This window comes from Suricata suricatta, chromosome 10 (assembly GCF_006229205.1).
Source record: "Suricata suricatta isolate VVHF042 chromosome 10, meerkat_22Aug2017_6uvM2_HiC, whole genome shotgun sequence".
Taxonomy (NCBI): domain Eukaryota; kingdom Metazoa; phylum Chordata; class Mammalia; order Carnivora; family Herpestidae; genus Suricata; species Suricata suricatta.
Window position 1 is genome coordinate 7128788 of NC_043709.1, and position 12934 is coordinate 7141721.

The following is a 12934-nucleotide window of genomic DNA, read 5'->3' on the forward strand; positions in this document are numbered from 1 at the left end:
CGGGCGAAGGCGCCGCGGGGCGCGGGGTTATGTAATGGTCCCCCCTAGGCGTCGACGCCGGCCCGGCTGCCGGGCCGCGGTGGGGGTGTGTGCGGACGGGAGGGGGCTGGGGGTCGCCGAAGCCCGTGCGCCCCAGGCCCCCTGCCACTGTCTCGGCCCCTGCCGCCTGTCTCCGGCCCGGCTCGCCTCCGCACTCTGGCTCCCGCAGTCCGCACTCCGCCCGGCGTCCCGCTTGCCCACTCTCGCCTGCTCCCTCTCGCCCTCTCTCCCCCCCAGCCTAGCACACAAACAAGATGGCGGCTGTTGTTTCTTCCCTCTGCCGAATCCTCCTTACAGGCTAGCGGTAGCAGCGGCGGCCGGAAATGAGCCAAGGGGGGGTGAAAAAAAGGGGAGGGGTTGGGCCTCCGGCGGGAGGGGGCGAGGGGGCGGGGCCTTGGCCCGAGCCTCTCACACAATGGGGGAAGAGGACCCGGGGGCGGGGCCAGTCCCAATCACGGGATCCGCCCAAGGCTCCAACGCGGTTGGCGCTTCCGCAAACTCCCCCGGCGTCACCCGGTGGCTCCCTTTAAAGGGGAGGACTTGAAGGGTGGGGGCGGTTCGGGGGCCGACTCGGGATCTATTTTCAGTCGGTGGACACTTGCGGGGGAAGGTGCCTGGGTTGGGTCTCTGCTTAGGGGAGCGGTGGGAATTGGGGGTGACGGAGTCCGGGAGCTACGCCCGGGAAGGCGCCAAGTCACCGCGCAGGTGGCCGAATGGGGAGTGCGGTGGGGATGACCCTTCGTCCTGGGCCCTTGGGCGGTCTTCTGAACCCCGGTTGAATCAGCCAGGCGGGGGCGGGGGGGGGGGGTACTCTGTCGTCCGCCAGTGTTTAGGGCCAGAGACCCAGTGCATCCTCTCTCCATCGCTTTTCCAGAGGGAACGTCTCACACCCAAAAATTACACTGATGATGAGTTGTTTCCCTTTTCTCCGAGAATTTTACAATTTGTTTTACAATAAGCTGGTATTATTTTGATGATCAGAAAGCAAAAATCCGCCGCAGTGGAAAGACGCCTTAGGACCAGACCCAAATTTGTTTCTTGCCCACCACGTGTCCACTTGCCCCTACAGGGTTGCACTCTCACCAAAGGAGACTTGAATTCTTTTTCTGAATATATCAGAGACCTGAGGACATTTTATGGTACATCTTTTCGCCCTCCTCCAGTAGGTTAGCTTAATAAAAGCCCACACGTCTAGGTAGTACCTTAAAGATAATGTAGATATGGACAAGGGCAATAATGTGCTAAAGACAATCTAAGCATGGACAAAAGCAAAAATGTAACTACAGGAAAATTCTTGAATATAAATAAAGTGTGTGTGACAACACGGTTTTGCAGAGGAGGGCCTCGCCAGCATGCTTTCACATTCCTACACATCACAGGATCCCGCGGTGTTTGGCCTTGGGTAAATTGGTACTTGAGGAGGTAGGTGGCAAGGTTGTTAGTGTTTCCCTAAGGAAAGCCCCAAACCCGTATTTGTGGATATTGTTAAAAGCTTTTTCTCTCATTTTAAATCTCATGCTGGTGTTTGCTTCTGGCTGAGTTTACTTTGTTTTTTGTTGTCGTTGTTTGTTCTTTAAAATGAATGATGAAGAGAATCAATAAGCCAGGAGTCAGGTATTACAGGAGCCACCCAAGTTGCCGACAGGGAGGACTTATGTCCTGTGATGTTCAGGCCTAATTCACCCCAACTGCAGTGGAGAAGCAGGCAAATTGAAAAGGACAGTCTTTGGGGATTCAGCCTTGTGGGAGTAAGGTCAAAACCAGCCTTTGGGAATAATTCAGTTAAATGGTTAATACCTACGTTCGCAGTAAAGAGGAGATAGGAAAGAAATGTAGGGACTCCTGGCAACTTGGCTAGTAGTTTCCTTCTGCGAGGTTGCTCACCCAACTTTTTGAAGGTTTTTGGCCTTTGGAAAAAGATTTGCCTCCTTTTGCAGAGGACCCAACTTGAGTCTATGCAGCATTCAAACTAACCCAGCCTGCCTGGCCCAACTACTTGAGGTCTAGATACAGAAAGCCTGTCCAAGATCTGAGGACCATCTCAAGGGAAGATTCTGTAAAAACAAGAACCAGGGGCCATGGACCTGCCCAGAAGGGAAGGCTCCACAGTAAACCTGAAGTTCTAATGCCTGCTGCTGCCCCTTCCTGGGATTTGTTCCTCCGGGTCTTTATCCAGGACCCGGAAGTCAGCCACATTGAAAGTGGCTGGAGAAATAAGGATCACATAAACACAATCAACATGAGATGCCATAGTTTCAAAAAAGCAGAATTGAATCGTCAGCTGGATTTTATCTAGCCTAATCAAATGAAAATTTGGCCAATTTTGCTGTGCTAGGTGTAGAGTGTTCATGAAGGAGGAAGTGTCACCTAGCTGGGAGATGGGAGGTGGACAGGTAGGAGGGGACACACAGGAGAGAACAGAGACTGACTGGCAGGTAAGAAAAGGGGTGCTGAGGGCTACCAGCCCTTGCCACTTACTGGCCGTGTGTCAGGCAGGCGCCTAATCGGTAAAATGGATTTCTTGATTAGACCTACTTTATTGCAAAGATTAAACGTGATAATTTGTGGATAATGCTCAGCACAGCGTTCGGCACATAGCAGTGCTCAATACCTCAATACAGCTTAGCTGCGTCTAGTCATTTAATCTAAAATTAAATGAAAATGGGCATTTCTAGGTGTGGCCCCAACAAAGTCTTTCCCAAGCACTTGTCATTGAGGGAAGAAGGCTTCATAAACTTGGGTTGCTCCTACAAATGTGAATGTGGAAGGGGTTTTGAAAGTGGCTGCATATCCATGGCAAGGAATTATTGATTTATATACTCTTCTAAAATGTTGTCGTGTTTGCAAGAAAATATTTTTATTTTTATTCTACATTTAATAAAATCTGTTCTTGAAGAAAATTTTAATAGCCCATATTGGCAAGAACGTGGAGAATTGATATTTTCATACACTGTTAGTGGGAACAGAATATGGAACATATACTTAGATTCATACCAAAAGCTTTAAAATTTTGAAAATCCCAGTATCTCTTGGATGTTTTCTTTCTTTCTTTCTTTCTTTTTTTTTTTTTAACATTTATTTATTCTTGAGGCTGGGAGAGGCAGAGAGAGAGGGCTCCAAGTGGGCTCCAAGCTCTGAACTGTCAGCACAGAGCCTGACACTGGGCTCGAACTCACAAACCATGAGATCATGAACTGAGCAGAAGTAAAAGGTTCAACCAACAAAGCCACCCAGGCACCTCAATTTTTGTTAATGTTTATTTAACATATTTTTTACCACAATACAAAAGAAGCAATGAAACAGCCTTACCATGATAAGATATCATGCTGTCATTTAAAAATGAGCACCTATGGGCGCCTGGGTGGCTCATTTGGTTAAGCGTCCAACTTCAACTCAGGTCATGATCTCACAACTCGTCAGTTCAAGCCCCGCGATGGATTCTGTACTGACAGCTCAGAGGCTGGAGCCTGCTTCTGATTCTGTGTCTCCCTCTCTCTCTGCCCCTCCTCTGGTCACACTCTGTCTCTCTTTCAAGAATAAAGAAACATTTTAAAAAAGTAATAAAAATAAAAATCAGCAGGTAGAAGGGGGTTGGGTGGGGGGATGGGCTAAATGGGCAAAGGGCATTAAGGAGGGCACTTGTTGGGATGAGTACTGGGTGTTAAATGTAAGTGATGAATCACTGAATTCTATTCCTGAAATCATTCTTACACTATATGTTAACAAACTTGGATGTATATTAAAAAAAAAAAAGAGCAGGTAGATATGTACTACCATAGAAAGATAACCATATATTGCTAAGGACAAGAAAAAAAATTACAGAACAGCAGGTCTAGAATGGCTCTACTTTTATAAATGTAATTATTAATAATAATGGGTTGGAAGCTGAGTGGATGTGCACCAAACTGCCAACAGTGTTGGAGTAAGAGAAGTGTTATGGGGAGCTTTCATTCTACATTATAAATGTTTGTGGTATGTGAAATCAGAACCAAAAAGCATTTTTTTTAAATGTGTATTTATTTTTGAAAAAGAGAGAGTGCACAGGGGAGGGGCAGAGAGAGAGGGAGAAAGGATCTCAAGCAGGCTCCGCACACTGTCAGCACAGAGCCCGATGTGGGACTGGAACTCACAACTGTGAGATCATGACCTGAGCCAAAGTCAGAGGCTTAACTGACTGAGCCACCCAGGTGCCCCCAAAAAGCAGTTTTTAAAAAAAGCTTTCAATGGTTCCTCTTTGCCCAGAAGATAAAGGTTCATGTACTAGCAATGGCCCTTGTCTACCTGTCTCATTTCTCTCAACTTCCCTCCTTGCAGCAAAGTGAAATTATTTCTCTGCTTCTTGTGCCCATGCTCTCTCTGTGTTTGGGATCTTCACACATAGTCCTTGTGTCTGAAACACCCACCACCCCCACCTCTTTTAGCCACCTGATTCCCAGTCACCCTGCTGGTCTCAGCGTATACATCCTTTTTCCTGTAAAGCCCTCCCTGATCTCCCTGAATCCTGGTTGCAGACGTCTCTGCCCTCCATGGCAAGCACCCTACACTTCAGAATCCCCTCCATTTCCCACTGCATTACCGTCCTTGTTAGCCTCTTTGGTAACATCAGGAAGGGTGACCCTGTTTTCCATCTCTCTCTCTCCCACCTCTTAACTAAGGACCTGATGCATGATAGGAACGCAACTCAAACTTCTTTAAGTTTATTTATTTATTTCGAGAGAGAGGAAACACACATGAGCAGGGTAGGAGCAGAGAGAAGCGGAGGAGAGAATCACGCACAAGCAGAGGAGGAGCAGAGAGAGAGAGTCCCCTGCAGGATCTGTAGCCCAATGTGGGGCTTGAACTCACAAACCATAAGAACATGACCTGAGCCAAAGTCAAGAGTCAGATACTCAACTGACTGAGCCACCCAGGTGCCCCTCAACTGAAACTTCTTGAACAAATGAATAGATACCATCAATGTGTCAGTCTGGTGTGAGTGGGTGGTTCTCCTTGCCCATCCTTTTATTCACCTGCAGTGACAGGACACAGTCTCTCTGGCCCGGAAAAGGACACAGTCTATCTTCCCTGCCCATCAGGTATAGCCAATCTTCCTCTCTCCTGGAATCTTGGATATCGTGACCCAGATTCTTTATAAGTATAACAGAAGGAGAATGAGTGTTTGTATTCATTAATGATCTGGGAAACTGAGACTCTAAAGCAAACAAAATGCCTTTCATGAGATCCCAAACTGAGGCAAAAGGAAGGCTTGAACTCAGGTTTTCCAACGTCACATACAGGCCTCTTACCACTGAATCCTCAGGGCAGCAAGTGGGTCTTAGGCTTCCTCATGCCTCTGACACCTAGTACAGGAACTGCAGGATTCATAGCCAATGTGTCTGCTGAGTGAAGGAAGCAAGGAAGAAGGAAGGAAGGAAGCGAGGTAGGAAGGGAGGGAGGGACGGACAGAGGGAGGGAGGAAGAATAAAGTTATACACAAAAACATACACTCAAACACACACATTCACAAAACCTTTCCTATAACATTAGAACTCACAGTGCCAAAACCACCAAAGCAGCCACAGAAATTGTAACTTTCCACGATGTTAGGCATGGTGTCCCACCATAAGGACTGAAGTGACTCGTACAGCCTAACGGCAAGCAAGTTGTCATCTTTACACCCTGCACCAACCTTCCCTGAGCATCTTCTCTGTGCCCAGCATTTTGCTGGGTACTATGGAGTCCGAGATGGAGAAGACAGTATTCCTGTCCCCTGAGCACACCATCCAGTTGGAGAGAAACCCGAAGCGATAAATAGTCACCCGACAGAGTGATGAAGGCTCTCTCAAAGCAAACAAGGATGGATAATTCATAAGCAAAACACTTGTTACATTGGTCACTAAGGCTGGAGCATATGCTAATGAGAGAGTCTGGGCAGGAGAGGATGCTGCAAAAGTGGCCTGGCCAGGCCACAAAGGACCATGTGTGCCATACTGGGAAATTTGGACTGAGACTGGCTTATTTTTATTTTTAATATTTGGTCATTTGATCTATAAATTAGAACATCTGTACAGTAATTCAGTGGGATATTAAAATATGTTAGCAATATTATAAATAAAGATCTGGTTGACTTCAAAATAAAACCATGACTTAAAATTTGCTCCTTTGTATTCTAAAAGGGTTCTCCAAAGGATGGCAAAAAAGACAGACATGCAAATAAGATGTTTTCAGTGTCTTGTACCCCTAAGCTGATGGTAACTATCGCCACAATGTGTGGGCCTATCAGACTGTGACTTTACCTAAAGAATCTCAAAATAGCTCTGCTCTGCTCTCTGCGGCAGGCAAGCGTCTGCTCTATTCGGCAGTAGCTCATCCTTTACTATTGTTGCTATGTGACAAACTATTGGCTCTCACTGTTCATCTAAGCCTGCCAGAGAAGGAGGGCGGGCAGAGGGCTTCGACAGAAGCATCTTTCCTAGAATCTAATGTAACAAATGTGTTCTGAGAATTTCCTAGGTACTCTCAGGGTACCTGTTCCTGAAGATACAGATACCCAGTTCGGATCACTGAACATTTACTGAATAGTTCCTATATGGAGGTGCTTGACTAAGCTCCAGCAATGTAAAGATAAATAAAATTCACAGGGTTTCTGCCCTCACTTTCTCACTACTAGTAGAGATAATCTTATAAACAGGAAACTATGATCTATTAGATAGATAGAGGGGCACCTGGGTCATGCAGTCAGGTAAGTGTCCAACTCTTGATTTTGGCTCAGGTCATGCATGATCTAGTGGTTTGTGAGATCAAGCCCCGCATTGCTTAGGATTCTCTCTCTCCCTCTTTGCCCCTTCCCCACTTATGCTCTCTCTCTCTCTCTCTCAAAACAAACAAATGACTTTTTAAAAAAAGACACAATAATAGAATCTTGGGTGCTATATGAATACTCAGACGAGTGCTTTAGATGAGTTCAGCTTTGGACATGGTGATGTGCTTGTGAGACACCCAGTGGACATCTCCCCTGGACAGATGGATACACGGATCCATAGGGAAATCAGACTCAGTCCTTGACCCAAAGGGTCTTGCTATTTAGTGAAAGAGAAAGAAATGTAAATACAAAGATCAATTACAATACAATTCACACAAAGATGATGGTACACGACCTTGGCCTGGAAGTGTTGATGTCTCTCTAGGAGACAGCCGAGGAGCTGAGCCTTGAATGAATCAGAGTGTCTTTATTGGTAAAACAAAACAAAACAAAACAAACAAACAAACAACAAAAAAAAAACCCTATGGGAAATAATCAAACAACTCTTTGGCTCTGCAGTCCAGGCACAGGTCAGGGGAGAGTGCCCAGAGGTGGCACAGCAAATATCATAAAACCTGAACCCTGGACTATGGGCACTGTGGTGTGTTGGGGAGCTGGCAGTATGGCATCACCTGGTGACAAGAGATGTCTTGGGGTGCTGAGGCCATTAGAGGCATATAAAGCAGCAAACTGAGCATTCCACACTCTGCCCCCCTGAAAAACAGCTCCTTCCACGGGACTTCAGGTGCCTCTCCGTGAGTCACAGGAGGAGTATCTGCCTAGTCCTCCTACCGGCAGCCTCACTGCGGGCTGCTCCTCTGCAGAGCCGCCTCGACTCTTCTTGGCATAAATCAAAGTCAGAGCAGTTTCATGTCAAGTCCAAATCAACATTCTTACCCATCCTTGAACCTCGATTGAATTCTGTGTGTTGACCCAGCTCAGCTTTCCAGGTAAGGGAAACAGACTCTACAAAGGCTTGATGAAGTCACTGTTGCCGTAACTAAAAGCATGTTGGAAAGCTGGTAGGAGATTCATGAAGTCATTTTTTTAATGTCAAAAATGAGAAAGGGGCACCTGGCTGGCTCAGTCGGTGGAGCATGCAACTCTTAATCTCAGGATCATAAGTTCGAGCCCCACGTTGTGTGTAGAGATTGCTTTAAAAAAAATTTAAGGGGCACCTGGGTAGCTCAGTCGGTTAAGTGTCCAACAGTTGTTTTCGGCTCAAGTCATGATCGCGCAGTTTGTGAGTTCAAGACCCATATCAGGCTGTGTTTTGACAGTGTGGAGCCTGGTTGAGATTCTCTCTCCCTCTCTCTCTGCCCATCCCACGTTCTAAATAAATAAATAAATAGATAGATAGATAGACTTTAAAAATATTTTTAAAGAACCTGTACTTTAGCAAACAAAAGGTTAATGTATTTAATCCATGCACTCTTGAATGTGGATAAGGAAAAAAAAATAGAAAAGAAATTGGACAAAATCCTCACAAAATAGCACAGTTGTGGCTGACAAGCGGTAAGGTGACTCCCCCGAATTTCCACTTCCTGATGTCCGTGCCTCTGCACAATCCACTCCCCTTAAGTGTGGGCAGAACCTGTGGCTTGCGTCTAAGTAATAGAATATGGCAAAGGTGATGAGCGCTCACCCCCGATGACACTGTGTTCTGTCAGACTGCACCGAGATTTAGCAGAGTAGAGGATCAGAAGAAGAGATTCTCCTTGCTGGCTGGATGGAGCAAGCAGCCACCTTGAGGAAGCCAAATGGCCAGAAACGAGGAGTGAGTGGTCTCTAGGAATTGCAGGAGGCCAATAGCCAGCAGGAGCAAAGCTGGGCCCTCAGTCAGACAGCCTTGAGGACGTGAATTCTGCCAACCCTCTGAACATGCTTCATTCAAGCCTCCAGATGAAATGCAGCCCAGTCACCACCTTGATGGCAGCCCTGGGGGAGCCTGAGCTGAGGACTCAGCTGAGCTATGCCTGGACTCCTGGCCTGCATAACCTGTGAAATAATAAACGTCTATTGCCTTAAGCCACTAAATTGGTGGTAACTTATTATGTAGCCATAGAAAAACAATACAAACAGGACTACTTTTTCAAAGATGCAAATGTATTTTTAAGTAGGTAATAACATGATCTAACACTTTATTTATTTTTAATTTTTTAATGTTTTTTAATTTATTTTTGAGAGACAGAGAGAGACAGTGCGAGCAGGGGAGGGTCAGAGAGAGAGGGAGACACAGACTCTGAAGCAGGATCCAGGCTCTGAGCTGTCAGCACAGAGCCCGACGCAGGACTCAAACCCACAAACCGTGGAATCATGACCTGAGGCAAAGCCAGATGCTTAACTGACTGAGCCACCCAGGCGCCCCTGATTTAACACTTTAAAAGGTGTATTTTGGGGCACCCGGCTGGCTCAGTTGATGGAGCGTGCTACTCTTGCTCTCAGGGGTCATGAGTTCGAAACCCATGCTGGCTGTAAGTATCACTTAAAGTAAATAAATAAAATGATAAAACAAAAAAGTGTATGTATTTTCTCCTACTCTTGTCTCTTAGTCACTTAGTGCCCTGCCCCAGTGACAATCTTTGTTACCACTTTCTCCCATAGGCTTCCAGACCTAGTAATACATATTTGAGCAAATACATTTATATTTCTTTATATTTTCTTTAACTTTTCTTTTAAATGTTTATTTGAGAGAGAGAGAGAGAGAGAGAGAGAGAGAGAGAGAGAAAGAGAGAGAGAGAGAGAGAGAGAGAGAGATTGAGAATCCCAAGCAGGCTCCAAGCTGCCTTTGCAGAGCCTGATGCAGGGCTCCAACCGAGAGATCCTGACCTGAGCCAAAATCAAGAGTCTGAGCCATCTGAGGCTCCAACTTTTTTCTTTGTATTTCAATGGTATATATGGGCTCTTCTAACTTTCAAGTTATTTTTTAATTTTGGTATACATCATACATACAGGCGAGTGTGTGAAACATGTATGTACGTTTTAAAGGCAAAGCTAACCCTTGTGTAATCATCATCCAGACCATGTAATAAAAAATTGCCAGTGTCTAGCAGCCCTGCCCATGGCCGTGTGGCCTCTTATCACATACCCCGTGCTTCTCAGAAGCATAACCACGACACGGATTTCAGCCATTCCCGGTCCCTTGCCTGTCTAATATGTATGCATTATCAGACATTGTAGCACAGTTTCACCCATTCTTGACCTTTATATAAAAGAAATCATATGCTTCTTTTGTGATGTACTTACTTAGCTGAACATTCTTGTGCAACCCAGCCATGTTGATGCATGAAGTTGTGATTTGTCTATTCTATTGCTTAAATGGGTTTCCACTCAATTAATAAACCACAATTTATTTTTCCATTTTACTGCGGATGGACATTTAAGGCTGTTCATTTTTGTCCTATTAGAAACATAGAAACAGTTCTGTTCTGGGGGCGCTGGGGGCGGGGGGACTCAGTCAGTTAAGCCTCCAATTTAGGCTCGAGTCATGATCTCACAGTCTGTGAGTTTGAGCCCCGACTTAGGCTCTGTGCTGACAGCTCGGAGCCTGGAGCCTGCTTTGAATTCTGTGTCTCCCGCTCTCTCTGCCCCTCCCCCACTTGTGCTCTGTGTGTGTGTCTCTCTCAGGAAGAAAGAAAGGAAGGAAGGAAGGAAGGAAGGAAGGAAGGAAGGAAGGAAGGAAGGAAGGAACTTCTGCTCTGAACTGGTGCACATGGGTCTCAAGGAGCGTAGGCCTAGGACTGGAATTGCCGGGCTACAGAGTGGTCATAAATTCAGTTTCTCTGAGCAGTTGCCCGGTGTATGTTCCTGCCGGCAGTGGAAGAGAGCTCCTATCATTCTGTTTGATGGACACCATTTGGTATTGTCAGATTTCTTACCTTTTTTTAAGTTTATTTACTAATTCAGAGAGAGAGAGAGAACTCTCGAATGTGAGCAGGGGAGGGGCAGAGAGACACCAGGAGACAGACGATCCCAAGGAGGCTCTGCACTGTCAGCACAGAGCCCAATGCAGGGCTTGATCCCATGAACCATGAGATCATGACCTGAGCTGAAACCAAGAGTCAGACACTTAGCTGACTGAGCCACCCAGACACCACGATTTCTTTTTTTAATTAAAAAAATGTTTTAAATTTATTTAAATTCTAAAGTTAGTTAGCATATAGTGGAATAGTGGTTTCAGGAGCAGAGTTCAGTGATTCATCACTTATGTATAACACCCAGGGCTTCTCCCAAAACCCCAGATTTCTTCATTTTAACCACTCCAGGGGTATGCAGTGCTGTCTTAGTGTGATTTTTTTTTAATTTTTTTAGTGTTTTATTTATTTTTGACACATAGAGAGAGACACAGCATGAGAGGGGGAGGAGCAGAGAAAGGAGACACAGAACTGGAAGCAGGATCCAGACTCTGAGCTAGCTGTCAGCACAGAGCCTGACACGGGGCTCGAACCCACGAACGTGAGATCTGACCTGAGCCGAAGCCAGAGGCTTAACCAACTGAGCCACCCAGGCGCCCCTGTCTTAGTGTGATTTTACTTTGTGTTTCCCTCAATGTTTATTTGGAGTTCTTATGAAGTGTCAGTTAAAGTTTTATTTCAATTTTCCATTGGTTTGTTTGTCTTTGTCTGATTGATATGATTTATATTTTCCCACTTTGTCACCTGTCCTTTAATCTTGCAAAAAGTATATAAGATGCTCAGCCTCAATTCAAAAAAACATGACAAAACGCTGATGGCATTTTAAAATTGCTATCCAACTGTCCAAAAATCAAAGAGTTCCATGATGCTGTGTGGGTGAGCGTGTAAAGAACGTATAGTAGCATACATTAGTGTATGTACTATGTGTACTATGTGACACATATGTGTACGTACATATGTATTAGTATATGTACTATACTGTCCATTACATATGGGTGTGTAAATGGTGAGCTTCTATGAAGATCAGTTTGGCATGTCTAATTCACTATGAAATGCACGTAACAGTTTGATTCAGCCATTTCATTTCTGTGTATTTATTGTAGAGATATATTCCCTTATATGTGAAATGACTGTTCAAGAATAATCAGGGCAACATTGTTTATAACAGCAGAACATTGAAAACAACTACATACCCAGTGGCTGAAGACTGCTTAAGTAGTTTATAATACAAACTTACCAGGGAACACTAGTGCCGATTGTTCTTACTTAAGTTCATACAGGGTGAAAAGGAATATCTTCCAAGATATATCATTAAGGGAGGGAAGAAGCAGGCGTCACATACTGTGTACAGTATGCTACCACACCCATAGCAAATATGCATAAATACTTGTATTTGCATAGAATATCTTGGAAGGATCCTCAAGAAAACAGTTACAGTGGATGTTTGGGGAATCAAGGTGGAATGAGACATTTTTTACTGTACGTTCCTTTGCAACTTTTGGATTTTCTACTAGTTGTATGTATTACCTGTTAAAAGTAAATTAGGGGCGCCTGGATGGCTCAGTCGATTGGGCGTCTGGCTTTGGCTCAGGTCATGATCTCATGGTCTGTGGGTTCGAGCCCTGCGTCGGGCTCTGTTCTGACAGCTAGCTCAGAGCCTGGAGCCTGCTTCTGATTCTGTGTCTCCCTCTCTCTGTCTGACCCTCCCCTGTTTGCGCTGTCTCTCTGCCTCTCAAAAATAAATTAAAAACATGAAAAAAAATGTTAAAGTAAATTAAATAATTTTAAAATATTTTGAGCTTCTATAATGGGGCAGACATATGCTAATTCCTAAAGACAGTGTGGTGAACAAAATAGAGAATTTGCCTTATAGAGCTCCCAGTCCAGGGAGGAGAGACAGTTGCTAGAACCATCACTGTAGTGACATGTGATGGGTGCTAGAACAGGGGACACTGAGGCACTTTGGAGGGAGGTGACACATAGCAGGGACATCGTCAGAGTCTTGGAGCCGGGCAGCCAGTGTGACACATGTATGGGGAGTAGAAAGCAGGAGCCAGGCCACGGAGGTGGCCCCGGGCAGAGGAAACAGCACTTGTGGAGGGAGAGGAGTTCTGTCCATTTGAGGAACTGAAAGAAGTTCAGCTCAGCCGGAAGTTGACATGAGCTGAGTCAGTTTTTAGAAAAAGCCACACTAGAAATC